This window comes from Mustela erminea, chromosome 6 (genome assembly GCF_009829155.1).
Source record: "Mustela erminea isolate mMusErm1 chromosome 6, mMusErm1.Pri, whole genome shotgun sequence".
NCBI classification, from domain to species: domain Eukaryota; kingdom Metazoa; phylum Chordata; class Mammalia; order Carnivora; family Mustelidae; genus Mustela; species Mustela erminea.
The window spans coordinates 4,574,716-4,590,363 of NC_045619.1; the positions used below are offsets into that span (position 1 = coordinate 4,574,716).

General features: G+C 59.8%; 1 protein-coding gene across 2 annotated transcripts in view; it reads right to left on the reverse strand.

Moving 5' to 3' along the window:
* PRR5 (proline rich 5) overlaps nucleotides 1-10,688 on the reverse strand; it is a 51,926-nt gene extending 41,238 nt beyond the window's left edge. Inside the window, exon 1 of one of the 2 annotated variants that reach the window (XM_032345970.1) lies at nucleotides 10,645-10,688. The gene's annotated coding sequence lies outside the window, so the exon portion shown is untranslated. Of the gene's footprint in view, nucleotides 1-4,903; nucleotides 5,032-10,644 lie in introns of those variants that run through there. The other variant, XM_032345971.1, reaches the window with a different exon arrangement.
* Nucleotides 10,689-15,648: the final 4,960 nt, after the last annotated feature.

A 15,648-nucleotide genomic window follows, 5' to 3' on the forward strand; every position in this document is an offset into this window, starting at 1 on the left:
TCCATGAGGGGACCAGACCTATAGGACATGTGAAGGACAAGAGCCCCACCAGGTAGGGGATGTGGAGCGTGGGGGGAGAGTGTGTGCCATGCTGCCGGCCATGGGGTGTGTGAAGGTTCTAGAAAGGCCACTGCCTGGGGTTCAGACCTCTCATGTCCATGGGCTAGCTCCAGTCCCTTTCTCTTCCTGCACTGCAAACCCTGCCGGCCCCTAGGTTCTGTCGGCTTCAGTCTCCCACCAGGTTCCACCACCACCAGCATGAGGACTTCTCATGTCACGTGGGGATGATGACAGGACCTCATGGGGCCATGGTGATGGTGGAAGGGGCCATGTATGTGAAATGAGGCATGGAGGCCATTGCGTTTGGTCAGCCAACTCCTGTTCATCCTGCAAAACCCTGCCCAGGGTCACCTCACCCAACAACGTGGAGCCCCCTTCCACTGGGCTGCCAAGATGAGGCTGGACCCATAGCTCCGGCTCTGTGAGCACTTGGGGGTGGGGGGAAGTCACATGAGGCTCAATTAGCTGAAAAGCCCTGGGGCCTGTCCCCAGCCCTCCTTGACCTGCATCCGTTTGGGAAACCCTTGCCTGCGGGCAAGGTCAGCCGGCTGGGCTCAGATCCGGGCTCCCTGGGCGCCCCAAGAGCATGATGCAGTCACCCCAGGCTTGGTCCCTACTGCTCATCCGCTGAGTCCTTTGAGCCAGAAAGCTAGACTCTGACCTGGAGGCGGACGCAGCGTCCCGCCACCTGCTGTCCCTCAGCTCTTCTCTGGGTCCCGGGTGCGGGAGGACAGCCTTGCCCGGACACCTGGCCCGGCCCCAGGGGCTCCTCGTGCGGGTCTTCTTGGTAGTTACTGGTTTGGCTCTTTCCCTGCGGTTCCTAGTGTGGCTGGTGGACAAGGTGGGGATGGATGAGCGCTAGCTCTTCCCTGGGAACCAAGGCGGCGAGGTGCCTTGTAGCACCTGTAAGCTCTACTCCTCCCCTGTGCTGGCTCACCCCGCAGGGATTCCCCCCGCCCCGACTGGAGGGCCAGGTGACAGCAAGGGGTCTCTAGGGCTGCGCCACAGGGATGAGACAAAAGGATGAGGCTGTAAGCTCCCAGCCCTCTTGTAGGTAACCCACCAGGCTGTCAGCTCTGGGGATGTGTAAGGGGAGAGGAAGGGGAGCAAGAGCCTCCCTGAGGCTTTCCAGGTGAATGAAAGTGGAGGTCAACATCCTGGAGAAAGCTGTTATCCTTGGAGGCCAGGCCCAGTTCATGGCCACATGCTTGCCCTTCACTCTATCTGGTAAGACCTTTCTCTAAGCCTGGCCTGGACAGCCAACTCCTATTCATCCTGCAAAACCCCGCCCAGGGTGACCTAACCCAGCAACGTCCCCTTCATGAGCCCCACCACGGCGCGTGTGCATCTGCATTTGGAGGACAGCACTGCCCAGGCTGCTTGGAGGTTGAGAGTGGGACCCCTCACTATTAAGGACATGTTCCAGACTCCTTCCTTGGTCGGCTCCTGCAGTTAGAAGTACACCTTAGAATTCACACACAGCATTCTCAGGTGGGCAGGCTGTGAGCCACCCTTCACTGGGGACGCAGAGTTGTGAGGACAGGACCAAAGGCTGCATGCACTCCCCTCCCTTTCATTCGGTGAGTATTTCTTGAGAACCTAGCATGTGCCAGGCCCTGAGCTAAGTGCTGGGTTTGAATTTGACCTTGGCCAAAGCTTTTACCCTGGGCCAGCCTTGGTTTCTACTTGGGCATCGTAACTGCTCTGGCAGGAAGAGACAATGTTGGGGGAGGAAGCAGTTCCCATTTACCCACAGGGGCAGAGGCCTGGGCATGTCTAGAGCTCAGCATCCGAGGCCACACCCAGAGGGACCAGCCCACCCCACCTTGCCTGCGCAGTTGACAACGGGCCTCCTGCTGGAGCAAAGATGGTGAGCCCTGGCTGGGGCCTATGCAGGCCCTCTGCCCCTCCCTCCTGCCTACAGCATCTGCTACCATACATATAGGGGAGAAGCTCGTCTATCTCAGAGACATTCTTAGCAACTACCCCCAGCCGCCCAACATGAGGGCCCATAGTCTCCTGGAGGGTCCTCTTGGCCTTGGAGCCGATAGAACAAGATGATGGCCCCTGACCTTGACTGTCAGCACAGAGGAGGCCTTTTCCCTTCACTGGCTCCTTCTCCATACCTTCAGGTAAAGATGAGGAAGGAGCTCACCTGCACTGGGCCAGCCCCCTCTGTGACTCAGTGGGCAGATCTCCGTGGCAGGGGCCTGCTGCTGCCTAGAGCTCTTTCTGGTTGATCTTGGGACATGACATTCATTTCCCATTTCTGGGGGTTCACCTGTCCCCGGGGTGCCTCCTGTGCTGTATCTCGTCCCCTAACCAGGCACCCTGGGTGACGCTCTGACCACAGACGACAGAACAAGTCCCAGGGAGGACTGGAGGTGGTAAGGGTTGTGACGGTGCCCCCTTGCTCTGTGATGTCAGCTGCTGAGGCCCTCTCTGCAGATGAGCCAGCGGAAGGCCTGGAGGCTCTGTGAGAGGCAGGGCTGCAGGGAAGGCCAGGGGTTCCAAGCTGGGTTCTAGAGACAAAAGGACCTGCACTCGGAAAGTGCAGCTCTGTCCCGTACTGTGACTTGGCCTCAGTTTTCCCATTCTGTGAGATGGGGACACAGCAGTGCCTACCTCGTAAGGTCAGGGCAAGGATCTCAGGGGCTCCTTAATGCAAAGAGCCTGCCGCAGGGGCAGGGCGGCGGGGGGGAGGGCTCAGGGCTCAGGGGATGCTATTCCTGCGATGCTCTTGGGGCGGGGCATACGCCCTCTCCCCGCTGCATCACTCAGGATCCCGTCCAGCCCTCTCCTCCAGGGTCTTACCACCCCTGCCTCACCCTCCTTCAGGGCTCCAGCCACGCAGCACTCACAGGCCTAGCCCACCTGCTTTCTGAGCAAACCCACCCACCAGCAAGGTCCCAAGCTGATGGCTGGGCTGAGGCCTCCCCTGGGCTGCCCTTTGTGACAACCCCATGGCACCGTGGGTCTGCGTTCCTTTAGCCTCCCTCATCGGACTATGTCAGGCCAGTCCGATGCAGACTTATGCCCAGCAGGCAGGGATGTGTCTTTGTGGCAACGGCCTCCTAGAGTTTAGCAAATGCCTCTCAACACACGTGCGTGTTACTGAGCGAACGCCCGTGAACGCGCCCTGCCACCTGCTGGCTTCTCTCCAACACGGAGATGCCGGCTGTGCAGGATGGACGCGAGGCCTGACGGATGGGACGAGCTGCTCGGGGTCACATGGCTCCAAGGCCGGGAGGCCAGCCCTCCGGATCCCTGGGTCTCTGCAACAAGCCTCCACCGGCTGTCTCTCTCATGGCCCCAGAAATCCTTCCCCTCCCACTGAACGTCTGTTGTGTCTGAAGGCCAGGCACACAGAGTCCCTGTCTGCAGAGACTGGTCCAGAAAGGCAGTGGGTTTCCCCACGGAGCACACCTCCTAGCTTTATTGCTGTCCTTGACCACCTGTTTCTGAAACACTGCCACGGTCCTGGGTGTCACTCACTCCCTCACTCACTGGTCCATTCATCAGACACTCCCGGGGTTCCTCTCTGCGCCAGCCCCAGGCTGAGCCTGGGGACCCAGAGATGGATCAGGCAGAGCCCCACCTTGGAGCCTTTGGAGGGTGAGAGACTGGGAACAGATGAGCATGGGGCGCTAAATGCTGCCGCAAATGTAGAAGCCAGGATTCCACGGGCTGCCCCATCTTGCCTGGGTGGATGCGGGGCAGCTGAGAAGGCTTCCTGGAGGAGGAGGGCACCTTCCAGCAGGGCCTTGAAGAACCAGGGAAAAGCCCCAGTGAAGCTGAAGAAGGACAGGAGGAGTTCCAGGCAGAGGGACGCCGGCGGGGGGCTGAGAGGAGGGACGGGTGAAGAGGAAATAGGCAGATGAGATGCCCCCGCGCGTGGGCAGGCAGTGAGGGGCGACGGTGGCTCGATCCAGCACGGGGGTGGGGGTCCTTGGGGGGGTGGAGATGACCCCCGGCCACCCACAGGTATCCCATCAGTAGCTTGCATGCGACCGGGCTCCCTCTTACACCTGCGGGTGACAAGGGCGGCTCCAGGACCAGAGCCTGCCTTCAGAACTCCAGGCCCCTTGGGAAAAGCCACTGCCTTAGAGCAGCATCTCTGCAAAGCCCCTCGGGGCACCAGCTCTGGTTCCTCCCTGGGAGAGCTGACCGCAAAGCTTGCTGGGGCCTCTTGGAAACCAGACCTGGTCCCAAGGCCAGTGAATGCCCAGCAGGCTGGTGTGCAGAGGTGACAGAGAGAAATGACACAGGTGCGATCTTCACTCGAAAGAGCAGTTGACCCTCAAGCCACAGCCTGGAGGCTGAGGCTCAAAGGGGTGGGGCGGCCTGCGGGAGCTCCCCCAACATGTAAGCAGGCGGTGAGCGGGCCTGGGTGCTGAACCCAGCCCTGACGGTTCCGTGGGCTCCCCCCACTGTGGCATCAGTGTCCCCCACGGGTCCACGGAGCCTCGCATGGTGGCCCGCGGCCAGTGCACCCAGAAGATATTTTATGAATGAGCGAACAAAAGAATCTGAAACCCCTGCTCTTCCTCCCCACCATGAGGCCGTAGGAAGAAGCCATCTGCTACTGTTTTTTGTTGTTGCTTTTACTCTGAAAATCAAAAGCACAAACCCGAAGTCATAGCTCTGGGTCACATCAGGACGGACAGACAGCCCAGCCCCCGATTCTGGCTAGAACTGAGTTTGTCCTCCCAGGGACAGGAGTGAGACAGCCGAGGGCCAAACCTCCGCTCAGCCACTAGCAGCTGGAGACTTGACGGGCTGCACCCCTGCTCGGAGCCCTGGTATCCTTCCCCACCCCCAACAGAGATGCAAGAGGTCCTACCTCCTTTGCCGGCTGCTGTGAGGACCAAGGAGGTGGGACCCTGCAGGGGTGAGTGCATGGGGATCCCGGCCTTCAGGCCTCCTCTGCCCGTGACCTTGGCGGCTGGATAAGCTCTGGAGCCCTCAGCACTCACTGTGCTGGGTGCCCTGTGGGCAGCTGAATGGCTTACACATTAGGAGGTGCGCATGCGGCCAAAGGGCAGAGGGGCCAAGGAGGGTGCAGGCAGGGGGCTCGCTGGGCTGCCCTGTGACTCAGCAGGATGCAGGGAGGCCGCAGGTCTAGGGAGGGGAGCTGCCCCTGGCTGCGCCTTGTGCAGGGAAGCCCAGATGTCGCTGTTTCAGATAAATATTTTATCACTGCTCACAGAGCCGTCCCCAAGAAGGTGCCTGCCACCTCTGAGCCGGCAGAGCACTCCTTCCTGCCCGGACAGAAGGAAGTGGCTGGGTGGGGTGCAGGGTGGGGTCAGGAGCCCAGACCGCTAGCACGTTACTGTTCCGCTGAGACTTCAGGTCAGCTCGGCTCAGCAAATGCCCCCTGAGCCTCACCCACACTCTGCCCTGCCCTGGGCTGTGAGCCGCAGGCTGGGTGCGGGGCTCAGCGCTGCCCCGTGGACAGCTCCTACGCTCCTCTTCACCATGCCTAAAGCACTAGCCCCCTCTGCCCTTTGGCTCAGGCACACGCCCCATCCTGGTGGCCCGGTGTCATGCCACCTCCTCCAGGAAGCATTCCTGGCTTTCCTTCTTTTTACTGTGTGACCTTGGGCCGGCCCACGGCGCTAACGAAGACCGTTTCTAAAATGGAGCTAACGACCCCCACTCGTGGGGCACAGGATGAGATTCTGGAAACGAAAGGTCTCCCAGCACTTCGCCCACATGAAGACATTCTCTTTGGAGGGAGCAGGACATCAGGCGTCCGATCAATAAACACTGAGCACATCGCAGGATGGGACCCAGGGACGTAGACCGCCTGGCTCCTGTTCACAGGGGTCCATGATTTTCCTAGGGACACAGGACCCAAATAATCCTAATACTAACAGTAAGCGCAGGAGTAACAACACGACAGTAGTAACAGCTGCCACGCTTCCAGCCACTGCTGCTGCCAGAAACTTGACATCACACCCCCCTGTTCACACCTCCCAGCAGTCCTGTGCCACGGGGTTCTTACCCCCACTTCGTAACAGAGTGAAAACCATAGCTCCCTACCTCTCCACGGCTGGGCTTCCCAGCACGATCAAAGCTCAGCATATTCTCCCAGGCGTCCCTTTCCACACTGAGTCTGCTGGGCCAGGGACCATCACCACCACTTACTCAAGTCCGAGACTAACAGTCCTACGGAACTCAGAAGGTAGTGAGCTCCCTGTCACAGGAACTAATCAAGCAGGGGGCATCATGTTTATTATCATCAATATGTGTCCTCCATGGCTGGCTTTCCGCCCATCTTAATCAGACCTAAACACTTACCAGTGGTGTGACCTTGGACAAGAGACTGACCTCTCTGTGCCTTGCCTTCCTCATCTGTACAACGGGGTCATACCATGGCCTTGGAGGGTTACATGAGGTGCATCTCAAGGGCTGCTTATGTGCTGACTATTACTATTCTGTAGCTTTACCTTACCCCTCTCCCCCATGGGAACCAAACACGGTAGAAATTGAAGTTCCCATTTCACAGATTTGAAAACTGAGGCGTGGAGAATGACCTCTCAGACTCAAAGGGTATGTGGCAGAACCAGAACCAGAACGCAGGTCTCCTGGTGCTGAGTGGGGGCCTCCCTCCCGGCCTGGATCCTCCCTCCCCCGATCTTTCCTCCTGGGTTCTCCTCTGGGTTCTGGGCACACTGGTGTTGCTGGAGAAACTGCTTGGGGCAACACATAGAAGCTTTTTAACCAGTTCAGCTGATGGCACAGACAGCAAAACCTTAAGAACCTTCCAGAAAACGAGCAGGACTTCTGCTGGGGTCAGAGGAGCCCACTGTGGTGGGTCCTGATGTTGGGGTGTTTTGGTGACATTCTCTGACCTTCAGGCAGGTAGCACAGAGGGGTGGAAAGGGGGCGTGCATACCTGCCAGTCGGCCTAGGTTTGAACCCCAGCCCTGGTCCTTGCTGCCCGGGTCTCCAGGCAAACCACTGGGCCTCTGAATCGGCCACGCTCACCCTCTGGGCTGGCTATTCCCTGCAGAATCTGCACATGGGACCAGGCACATGGTAGGTGCTCAAGAAACAGCAGCCCCCTTCTTCCCAGGGGTCAGCCCACACTCTGGAATCTGAACCGAGGAGAGAGCACTACTTCCTGCTGAAATGAGCTGCGATTTTCTTGATAATCTTTTCAGAAGGGGCCCAGCCCCTGCACCCCTACCCCCACTTTTCCCAGGGCGCAGACAGTCGGTGGCCTCACTGTCCTCCCCGGGGGGTACAGATGGGCACGAGAAGGAGCTGAAGGCTTCCCCGGGCCCGGCATGGAGTCCTCCCGCCACGCCGGAGGTGCACAAAGACGCTATTGCTGACCCCGATGCTGAGAGTAACTCTGGGCCTAACGCCAGCCTGAGCGAAAGGCCACACATCGGAGCACTGTGACGGCGAGAGCCGGTGGCCGGACCGCCACTCTTCCTGTCTTACACAGGGACTGTCCCTCTCAGGGCGTTATGCGGAGCCACCAGATCCTCACCGCGACCCTATGCTCCGAGGGCTTGCCTTTCTCACCGCTTTCCAGATGAAGAAATCGAGGCGCACAGAAGTCGAGGGCCTTGCCAGTGTCAGACAGCCGGGGACAGGCGGGGCCGGGATTCAGACCCGAGCAGCCCGGCTCAGGAAACCAAGGTTTTGATCATCTCAACAGTTTCGTCCAAGCGACCCAATGCAGATGACACAACTGAAGCTCAGAGAGGTTAGGCAGCTTTCCCACCGCCACACAGCTATTGGACGGAGCTGTCAGGATTTGCAACAGGTGGGACTGACTCCGGGGTCCCTGGCCCCTGCGGCCCCTCTCTGGGCCTGGCTGGCTCCTCCTCCCCGCCGCCTGGAGCCCTGTCCTGGACTTAGGGATTCCTGAGTCACCAGAACTGGGGTCACACACAGATCTCAAAGCCCTCATCCAGCTGGTGCTCCCCCACTGAGATTTGGTTCTGAGACATCTAAGGGGGATGTGGTTAAAAGGCAAAAAGAGGGTTACGGTGTCACCAGGAAGTCACCTTTCTGTTCCACTAAACCCATGTCTTCACAGCCGTCCAAGACTCTAATTTGCTTCTCCCGACTCAGACTCGGGGCACAGCTGGGTCTTCTTCAACGCGTATCCCGAGGCCACCCAAGGCTTCTGGGTGAGCCTAAAGCAGGACATCCTGACCCCACTGTGTGACCCTGTGCAGCAAGGACCCCACAGTCTGACCCTACAGCTCCCCGTTCAGATGGCGTCTGTGGCTTCTCCCTTCTTGCCTCAACCGGGACCCCCCTGCCATCTGCCAGGCCTGGAGAAGGCCAGTGGGAATGAGCGAGGGAATGAATGAAAGAATGAATGGCTTTTCCTGTCCTTCCATGGGTGTCTTGGGAGCCCGGCCTCCTCACAGACGTCCCAGGAGATGATTTTGTTCACGTCCATGAACGCCCAGGACTCAGGGCACCTGAAGAGGTGGGGAGAGGGCCCCGGGCTGTCTCCTTCCTCCTCTTGGCCCCAGCCCCTCCTGGCTCTGCTGGGAGCCGCCTGGGAGACCCGGGTGTCATCTCCCAGTGCCTGTCTTCAGAAAGAGCTGGTGCCAGCATCCCAGCCGATCCCACGGAACGCTGCCCGGCCACCCAGGCGATGCCGCTCAACCAGCCCCATCCATTTAATCCATCCATTAGAAACAAACAAACAAATCCATCTGCAAACAAATGTTTCTGCACCGACCGCTTTCCCTGACGGGGAGACATTACGTCCACATGAACGCCTCCATCACCAGGTCGTTCAGGTAGCCGCAACACAGACAGTGCCCACCTCTCTCATGGCTCACCCCGGGTTCTCGGGGATGGGGGGGCTTGCCAAGTGTCAAGCAGTGCGCCGCCTTGGATCCCCGACTACCTGTAAGGAGTGGGGGATACTAGGATTTCTAGTTTTCAGATGGAAAATACGGAGGCCCCAAGAAGCAGAGTCACTTGGTTGGACCACACGGACAGCCAGTGGTGGCCCTGTGAAGCTGACCGAGGTCTCCCTGACACCAGAGCACCCTCCCGCCCCCATATTTTCAACAAACGGCTCAGACAATTTGGTAGGAAAGACCCTTGGGAGGCCATCCCCCACTGCCAGATGGGGACCTGGGCTCAGGAAGGGGGAGTGGTTTGCCCAGGGGACTGGTGAGACCAAGCCCCTGGGTTGGGCTGCTCTTGGGTCCACCCCACAGCCCACGGGCCAGAAGGAGTATGTGATCTTGTGTTCAGCAGTGTTCATATTTGCACGTGCATGCGGTGGGGGTGGGGGGGGGGTGAGCTCTAAGGTGCGGATTCCCAGTCAGGACGAGAGCCCAGGCACTGGCGTTTTATCAAGCACTGTCATTGAATTGGACAATCTGGTGGTCCTGGACCCCACCTTCTGGAGCCCCTAGCTTACCCCTCCAAGAAGGGTTCTCAGGCTGCACCCGGTGCAGGAGGTCTGCGAGGCCACAGGGAGCCCCACCTCCCCCTCCAGATGCAGTCCAAGGAATGCTGTTTGGAATCCAGGGAACTCCCGCCCAGCGAGGATGTCGCCAAAAGCATCACTAATCACCTGGACCGCGCGACGGCCACTCCAGGCAGCTGTGCACTGTGTCACTGGTGCCCTGAGGCACGGATGGGGAAATGGAGGCCGTCCACAGGAAGTGGCTGGGCTGCTCAGGGCCAAGACCACACCCAGTGACCCCCAGGCCAGGGACCCTCCCTGAGCCCAGCACATTTTCCCCTGCTGTGGTTCCACTGGAAACAATCTTAGAAAGCGTCAGGCCCTGCTCCTGTGAACTGGGTCCAGCGCATGGTCTGATCTTGCCAGACCCAGACCCCGACGCACGCAAGTCTGCCCTGCCCGCCACCTCTCAAAGGATGTGAGGGGAGCTCCCTAGTTCCGAGGCCACAGACCCCTCTGTGCTCCAGCCCTGGGGTCTCTGCCCTCAGATGTAACTGCTGCCCCAGACCATGCCCCCCGCCCTCAGGGTTCTGCAGAGCCAGCTCCCCACAGGAAGGTGGCAGGAGGCCCAGGCCAGAGGCCAGAGGGGTGGGGCCCCGCGCTGAAACCGGACAGGGCTCCGAAAGGAGGTTCTCCCTGCCTTGACCATCTTTGTTTGCTCTGTTAAGGGGGAGCCGTGTAAAGGGAGGGGAGGAGGGGCCATGGGGAGGGGGCAGTGCTGGGGAAGGAAGGCCAGGAGACAAGGCAGGGGGACACCCGGCTGGACGCACCGGCAGAGACCCACCCGCAGAGACAGAGCCGAGAAGGGGGCGGGGCGGGGCGGGGCCTTGCGGGGGGGTGGGGGTTGCTGGCGAGAAGGAGAGACCCCTAGAGAGGAGCTGGGAGGTCCCGGGGGACTCGTAGTGGGAGAGGCTGGAGCCCCTTGCCCGGGGGACACCCGACCCCTACCCCATTCCATGTCCCCGCAACTCGGCGTGATGCGCGGCGCACACACACACACACACACACACACACGGCGCTCCGGTGGCCCCCGCCCGGCCTCTTCAGGGGCGCGTGCGACCCCCCAGGCCCCCCAGCCCCCTTCCCGCGCGGGGCCTCCGGGGCCCGTCGCCGCCGCTCACCTTGGTCCCCGCGCCACCGCCGCCGCCGCCGCCACCGCGCAGAGCCGGAGCCCGGGCCGGGGGAGGGGGCCGCCGAGGCCCCGCCCCGCCCCGCCCCCGGGCCCGCGCTGGGGCGCAGGACGCGGACGCGGCCCGGGCCGCCGCCGCCCGGCCTCCGCGGCCGATGCGAGCGAGACCCGCGGAAGGAGGCGACCTGCGGCCGCCGGGGAAGGGGCCCGCCCGAGCTGGGAGCTGGGAGCTGGGGCCGGGGCGCCCTCCGCGGATCCCGCACCCCGGTGCACTGCGCAGGCTGTAGGCGGTGCCCGCCGGGGATGGGGCGTCCCCGGCCACCCAGTAACCCCCCACCCCCCACCCCGGGCGGCGGTCCTCTAACGCCCACTGAGCGCCCTCTCCTCGAGCCTCGGCCTGTGCGGGGCGCTGCGAGCCGGAAAGGAAAAATCAGACATTCGGATTCTGTCCCTGCCGGGTTGGGCGGGGTGGGGGGGCGCTCGGGATCTGGCGGCTGGCAGAGGGGGCAGGGATGGAGCAACAGACGCTTCCAGCATCTGAATGGCCGGGCCTGGGGTTCTCAAAGTCTGGCCCCACCTGCCTCGTGGGCATCACCCTGAACTTGTCAGCTATGCACTTTCTCAGACCCCATCCCAGACTTACAGACTCTAGGGTTGGGGCCTAGGAACCTGGGTTTTACCAAGCTCTCCAGGGGATACCCAGGCCCGGAGAAGTCTGAGAAGTACTGGCCTGGTTGAAATGTCCAGCACCCCGTATCTTATTCCCCAGACGGAGCACCCCGGCCCCACACCCCAGAGCATAAAGAAGATGTTCTTTTCACCCTTCGTTTAAAAAGGTCCCCTTGTCTCCTTTGTGATGTTGTGTTGGGAAGGGCGGCAGGGGCGAGGGAGGTTCCTGGAATTCTGTGGCAGGATTAACAGGCAGAAAATGTAGAGGGCCCTCAGGGGCAAGGTCGCTTGGCTGGGGCCTTCCCATGGCAGTTACTGGTCCTTCTGTGTGTCACAGTGTAGGGATGGTTTTAAGTTTTGAGGTGCAATTATGCAGGCACTTCTGTCTGTATTCAGGACTTTTCTCTCCTGTGACGGTGCTTGTTTGAAGCCAGGCCACCTGCTCCTGTTAAAATCGCGTAGGTCAGGAAGCAGGCCTTCCTGGTGGCCGGAGGCCAGGAGCGGGAGTGTGCTGGTGGGCTTTGCCAGGGTCCAGGGATCAGCACCTTTGCCGGGGGGGCGGGCCAGGGCGTCCAGAGGGTGGAGAGGGCATCTGCACGGAGGGACCAGCTGGAGTGAGCACGGGAGGCGAGCGGGCCCCGGGGATGTCCAGCATATGTGTGCGCCATCTCAAAAAGCCTCCCTTTCTTCTTTCTTCCCTTGTCCTGCTTCCGGTCTCTTCCTAACACTCGGGCTTGGCATTTTATTCTGTAATTGGTCATTTCTTTCGTGTTGGGCTTGTCTTCCAGGATGCAAATTCCCTGAGAGAGGGGCCTTGTCTCCTCTCTTCCCCCAAAGCGACCCCAGCGGTGAGGACAGTGTTTGGTACTTAGAAGGTGCCAACTAGGTGTTTGTAGAAAGAATGGGTGGGGATGGATGGCCCCATAATGAGCACCGCTGGTCACTTTTCATTTGTGGCATCCCTGTCCCCCTCCCCCCCACCCCCCCACTCTACTGCCACCAGGTCCATCCTCTGGCAGTCTGTGTCCACCCTGATGGGTGGGATCCTCTCCTGGTTCCTGGCTGGGGCTGAGGAGGGGGGAGAGGCAGAGAGGGTGGGGCGTTTCCTCCCGCTGACCACGGGCCGGGCCGCATCCCCGGCTCTGGCTGGGAGGCCCGCTGCAGCTGTAGGTCCCCTGGCTTCTGTACGAAACACGCTTCCTCGGCTCGTTCTTTCCAGCCCCAGGGATGGTAGCAGCTTCCTGCAATCCCAGCCCCTGGGTGCTTCCTTAACCTGCCCATACTTCTGTGGACAGTCCCTTTTGTGTGTCCCTTATCTGGACCACATGGGTGACATTACTGTGGTAGGTAGATGCATGTCATTATATATTTGTCCAGACCTTCAGAATGCACACCCAGAGGGACCCTAATGTCAGCTCTGGACTCTGGGTGCTATGTCAACGCAGGTTCACCTGTTGTAAGAGATGTCCCACTCTGATGGGGGATGCTGATGGCGGGGGGGACAGTGCGTCGGGGGTGCAGGGTATAGGAGCTCTCTGTACCTTCCTCTCATTTTGGCTGTGAACCTAAAATGGCTCTAAAAAAATTAAGTTAAAAAAATGCCCAGGACCATGCAGTGAGTAATAGTATTTGAACCCAAGACCTGGCGGTTTGAAGCCTCTCTGTCTGGCTCTTGGGGGGTGTGAGCTCTTCTCCCCTGAGGGGCCCAGGACCGAGGTAAACAGTGACAGTGAAGGTGACACAGGTGGTATACATGGCAGCCGACCCCTGGGAGCCCCTGGAGGGCACATTGGTGGCTGTGTCCCCAGGATGCCCGCCTGCCTTTTTTAGCAACTCGCCGAGAGCTTAGTGTCTCCCAGGCCCGGCAGGAAACCCCAGATCGAGCTCTCGTGTGTGTGCTAGAGTGGCTCCGAGGGTCACGTGGGGCGGTGGGAAACCACCAGGAGGCTCAGGTGAGCCCTGTGTCCCCACCGCAGCAGCCGGTTGACCTTCCATTTCCTGCCTCTCCTCTCCAAGTGAGCACAGGAGGCCAGTGCTCCCGTGTGCCCAGACCGTCCTGGTGCTGGAAGGACACACGTTCTGCAACCAGGAGGCCCAGGGTGACGCCCTTGTCAGGTGACCTATCCCCTCTGAACCTCAGGCTCCTTGTCGCCACAATGGGGGTGGTCACACCAGCTAATTTCACGAGTTTGTGCATTTATGTATTTATTCATGGGTTGATTGAGTCACTAGAAAATATCTCACAAGCTTTTGCTCATTGCCTGACACCTTTGCAAATCTATAGACCTGTGCAAAATTGAGTTCTCTGATGAGTGAGTGTCTGTTGTGGGACAGGGTGGAAGCCCACAAACTCTGAGGGCTTCCTGCATGGGGGGGGGGCTCTTGGAGACGCCTGCCCAGTCCATGCAGACCGAGAGCCAGGGTCCAGCAATGTATGGTGACTTACCTGCTGTCATAGAGCGTGTGACATGAGGTTTGTGATGCACGTTCCCCTCCCCGCCCCCAAATGTCCACGTCCTAATCCAAGAGTTTGTGAGTCTACTACCTTTCAGGGCAAAAGGCACTTTGTAGATGTGATTAAGGCTCTTCAGATGGGGGTTGATCCTGGATTACCCAGTGGCCCCCTTTATCACAAGGATCCTTCTCGGAAGGAGGCGGGGGGGCTAGAGGAAGACACAGGTGGTGTGGCTCAGAAAAGGAGAGAGAGGACAGATGTCACACCTGTGGCTTTGAGGGAGGAGGCCACAAGCCGTGGAATGCAGGTGGTCTCTAGGAGCTGGAAAAAGTGACAAGACAGATTCTCTCCTTAAGCTTCCAGAAAGAAGGCAGCCCTCCCGACTTTTGGCCTCTCAAACTGCAAGAGAATGATTTGTTTTAAGCTCATAAATGCGTGGCCCTTTGTTCGAGTGACCACAGGAGACCAGTGTACACAGCAAGGCTGGGTTTGGAATCTGATCTCCCGCAGCTCAGCTGAGCCCTCCCCTCAAGCCTGCCCTCCAGGGATGCCCTGAGATCAGCCAGTGATTTGGGATTCACTCTCCTCCCATAACCATGTGGTTAACAGGTAGCACAAAATACACATAAAGTATCTAACAATGGAAAAAGCAAAAACAGAATGGCTCCCAGCCTTGCCTACCCAGTGGAAGAACCGAGGGCCCCTCTTCCTTGCTTTGCAGATCCGATCTGTTATTGTAGATTTAAAAGGTTGGTGCTGCGCAGCATTTTGGGACACGAAGGGAAGGGAAGGGTTTCTGAGCACTAATCCAGCGACATTTGCATTGTGTCCCCATTGTGTACGCTGCTTTCCTTCTGCTCTTCAACGTCTTGGACTTGGCTGTTGGTCTCGGACGCTCTGTTAGATGACACTGCTTCTGTAACCCGTTCGTTGCAGAGCCGGCGTGCCGGGAAGCCGCGACAAACGGGAGGGGCCGTGGACGGACTTCCCTCACCTCCCCATTTTCTCTTCTGGAATGGAAGTGGGGAGCCCCGCCCTCAGCCCCGTGTCCCCGGGGTGCGTTCCCGGGCGTGGTCCACAGTAGGTGCTCAGCGAATGTCTGGCAAATGCTGGAAATACCGGACAGAGCGCTGCATAAAGGTGGAACCCAGAGACATTTTGACAAATACGTGCCTCACCTGCGCACCACACCTGGCACCATGTGTGGGCGCTGCACCTGGACGTCGCACCTGTGTGCTACTCCGGGGTATCGCACCTGTGCGCAAAGCTCAGGTTGACCAGCAGGCTGCGGGAGCTGGGAAGCAGCTGGGTTCCAGCCAGGCCGTGAGGACGCTACATTGCTCCCAGGCCAGGGCCACGCGGGTTGGGGAGACCTTTGTCCTTAGCCGTGTCTCTCTTGGGAGGCTCCCGACCCTCCCTTTGGACTCGGGAAGTGCCAGCTCTGCTCAGGAGGGCGCCATCGGGATGGAGGCTGCCTCCGCAAGCTCATACCAAGGGGTGATCTCCTTGCAATCCGACCTCGAACCTCTCGTCTTGGGAATGTCCACTCTTGTCCCTGGGCCCTGCCCACCCAGGCTTCCAGTCCACCCAGACTGCCGGATAGCTGCCCCCGCCTTGTCCCTGTCCCCCAGGGGAAATCCAGGGGACCTGGGAAACCTCAGTGCAGAGCTTGGCCTTTCCACTATGTCGACCCCTGACCCCTCCATCCCAGCATGTGATGCATTCGGGAAATTTCCCAAACATGTGAGGGGCTGCGGGGAGGGCCCACATTTGGCCCCACACAGCCCTGCCCCTTCTCGGGAGAGCCCTCTCTCTCCAGACCAGTTTGTCCTCCCGCAGAGTATAAACCACCGCGCAGAACATCAGACAAGG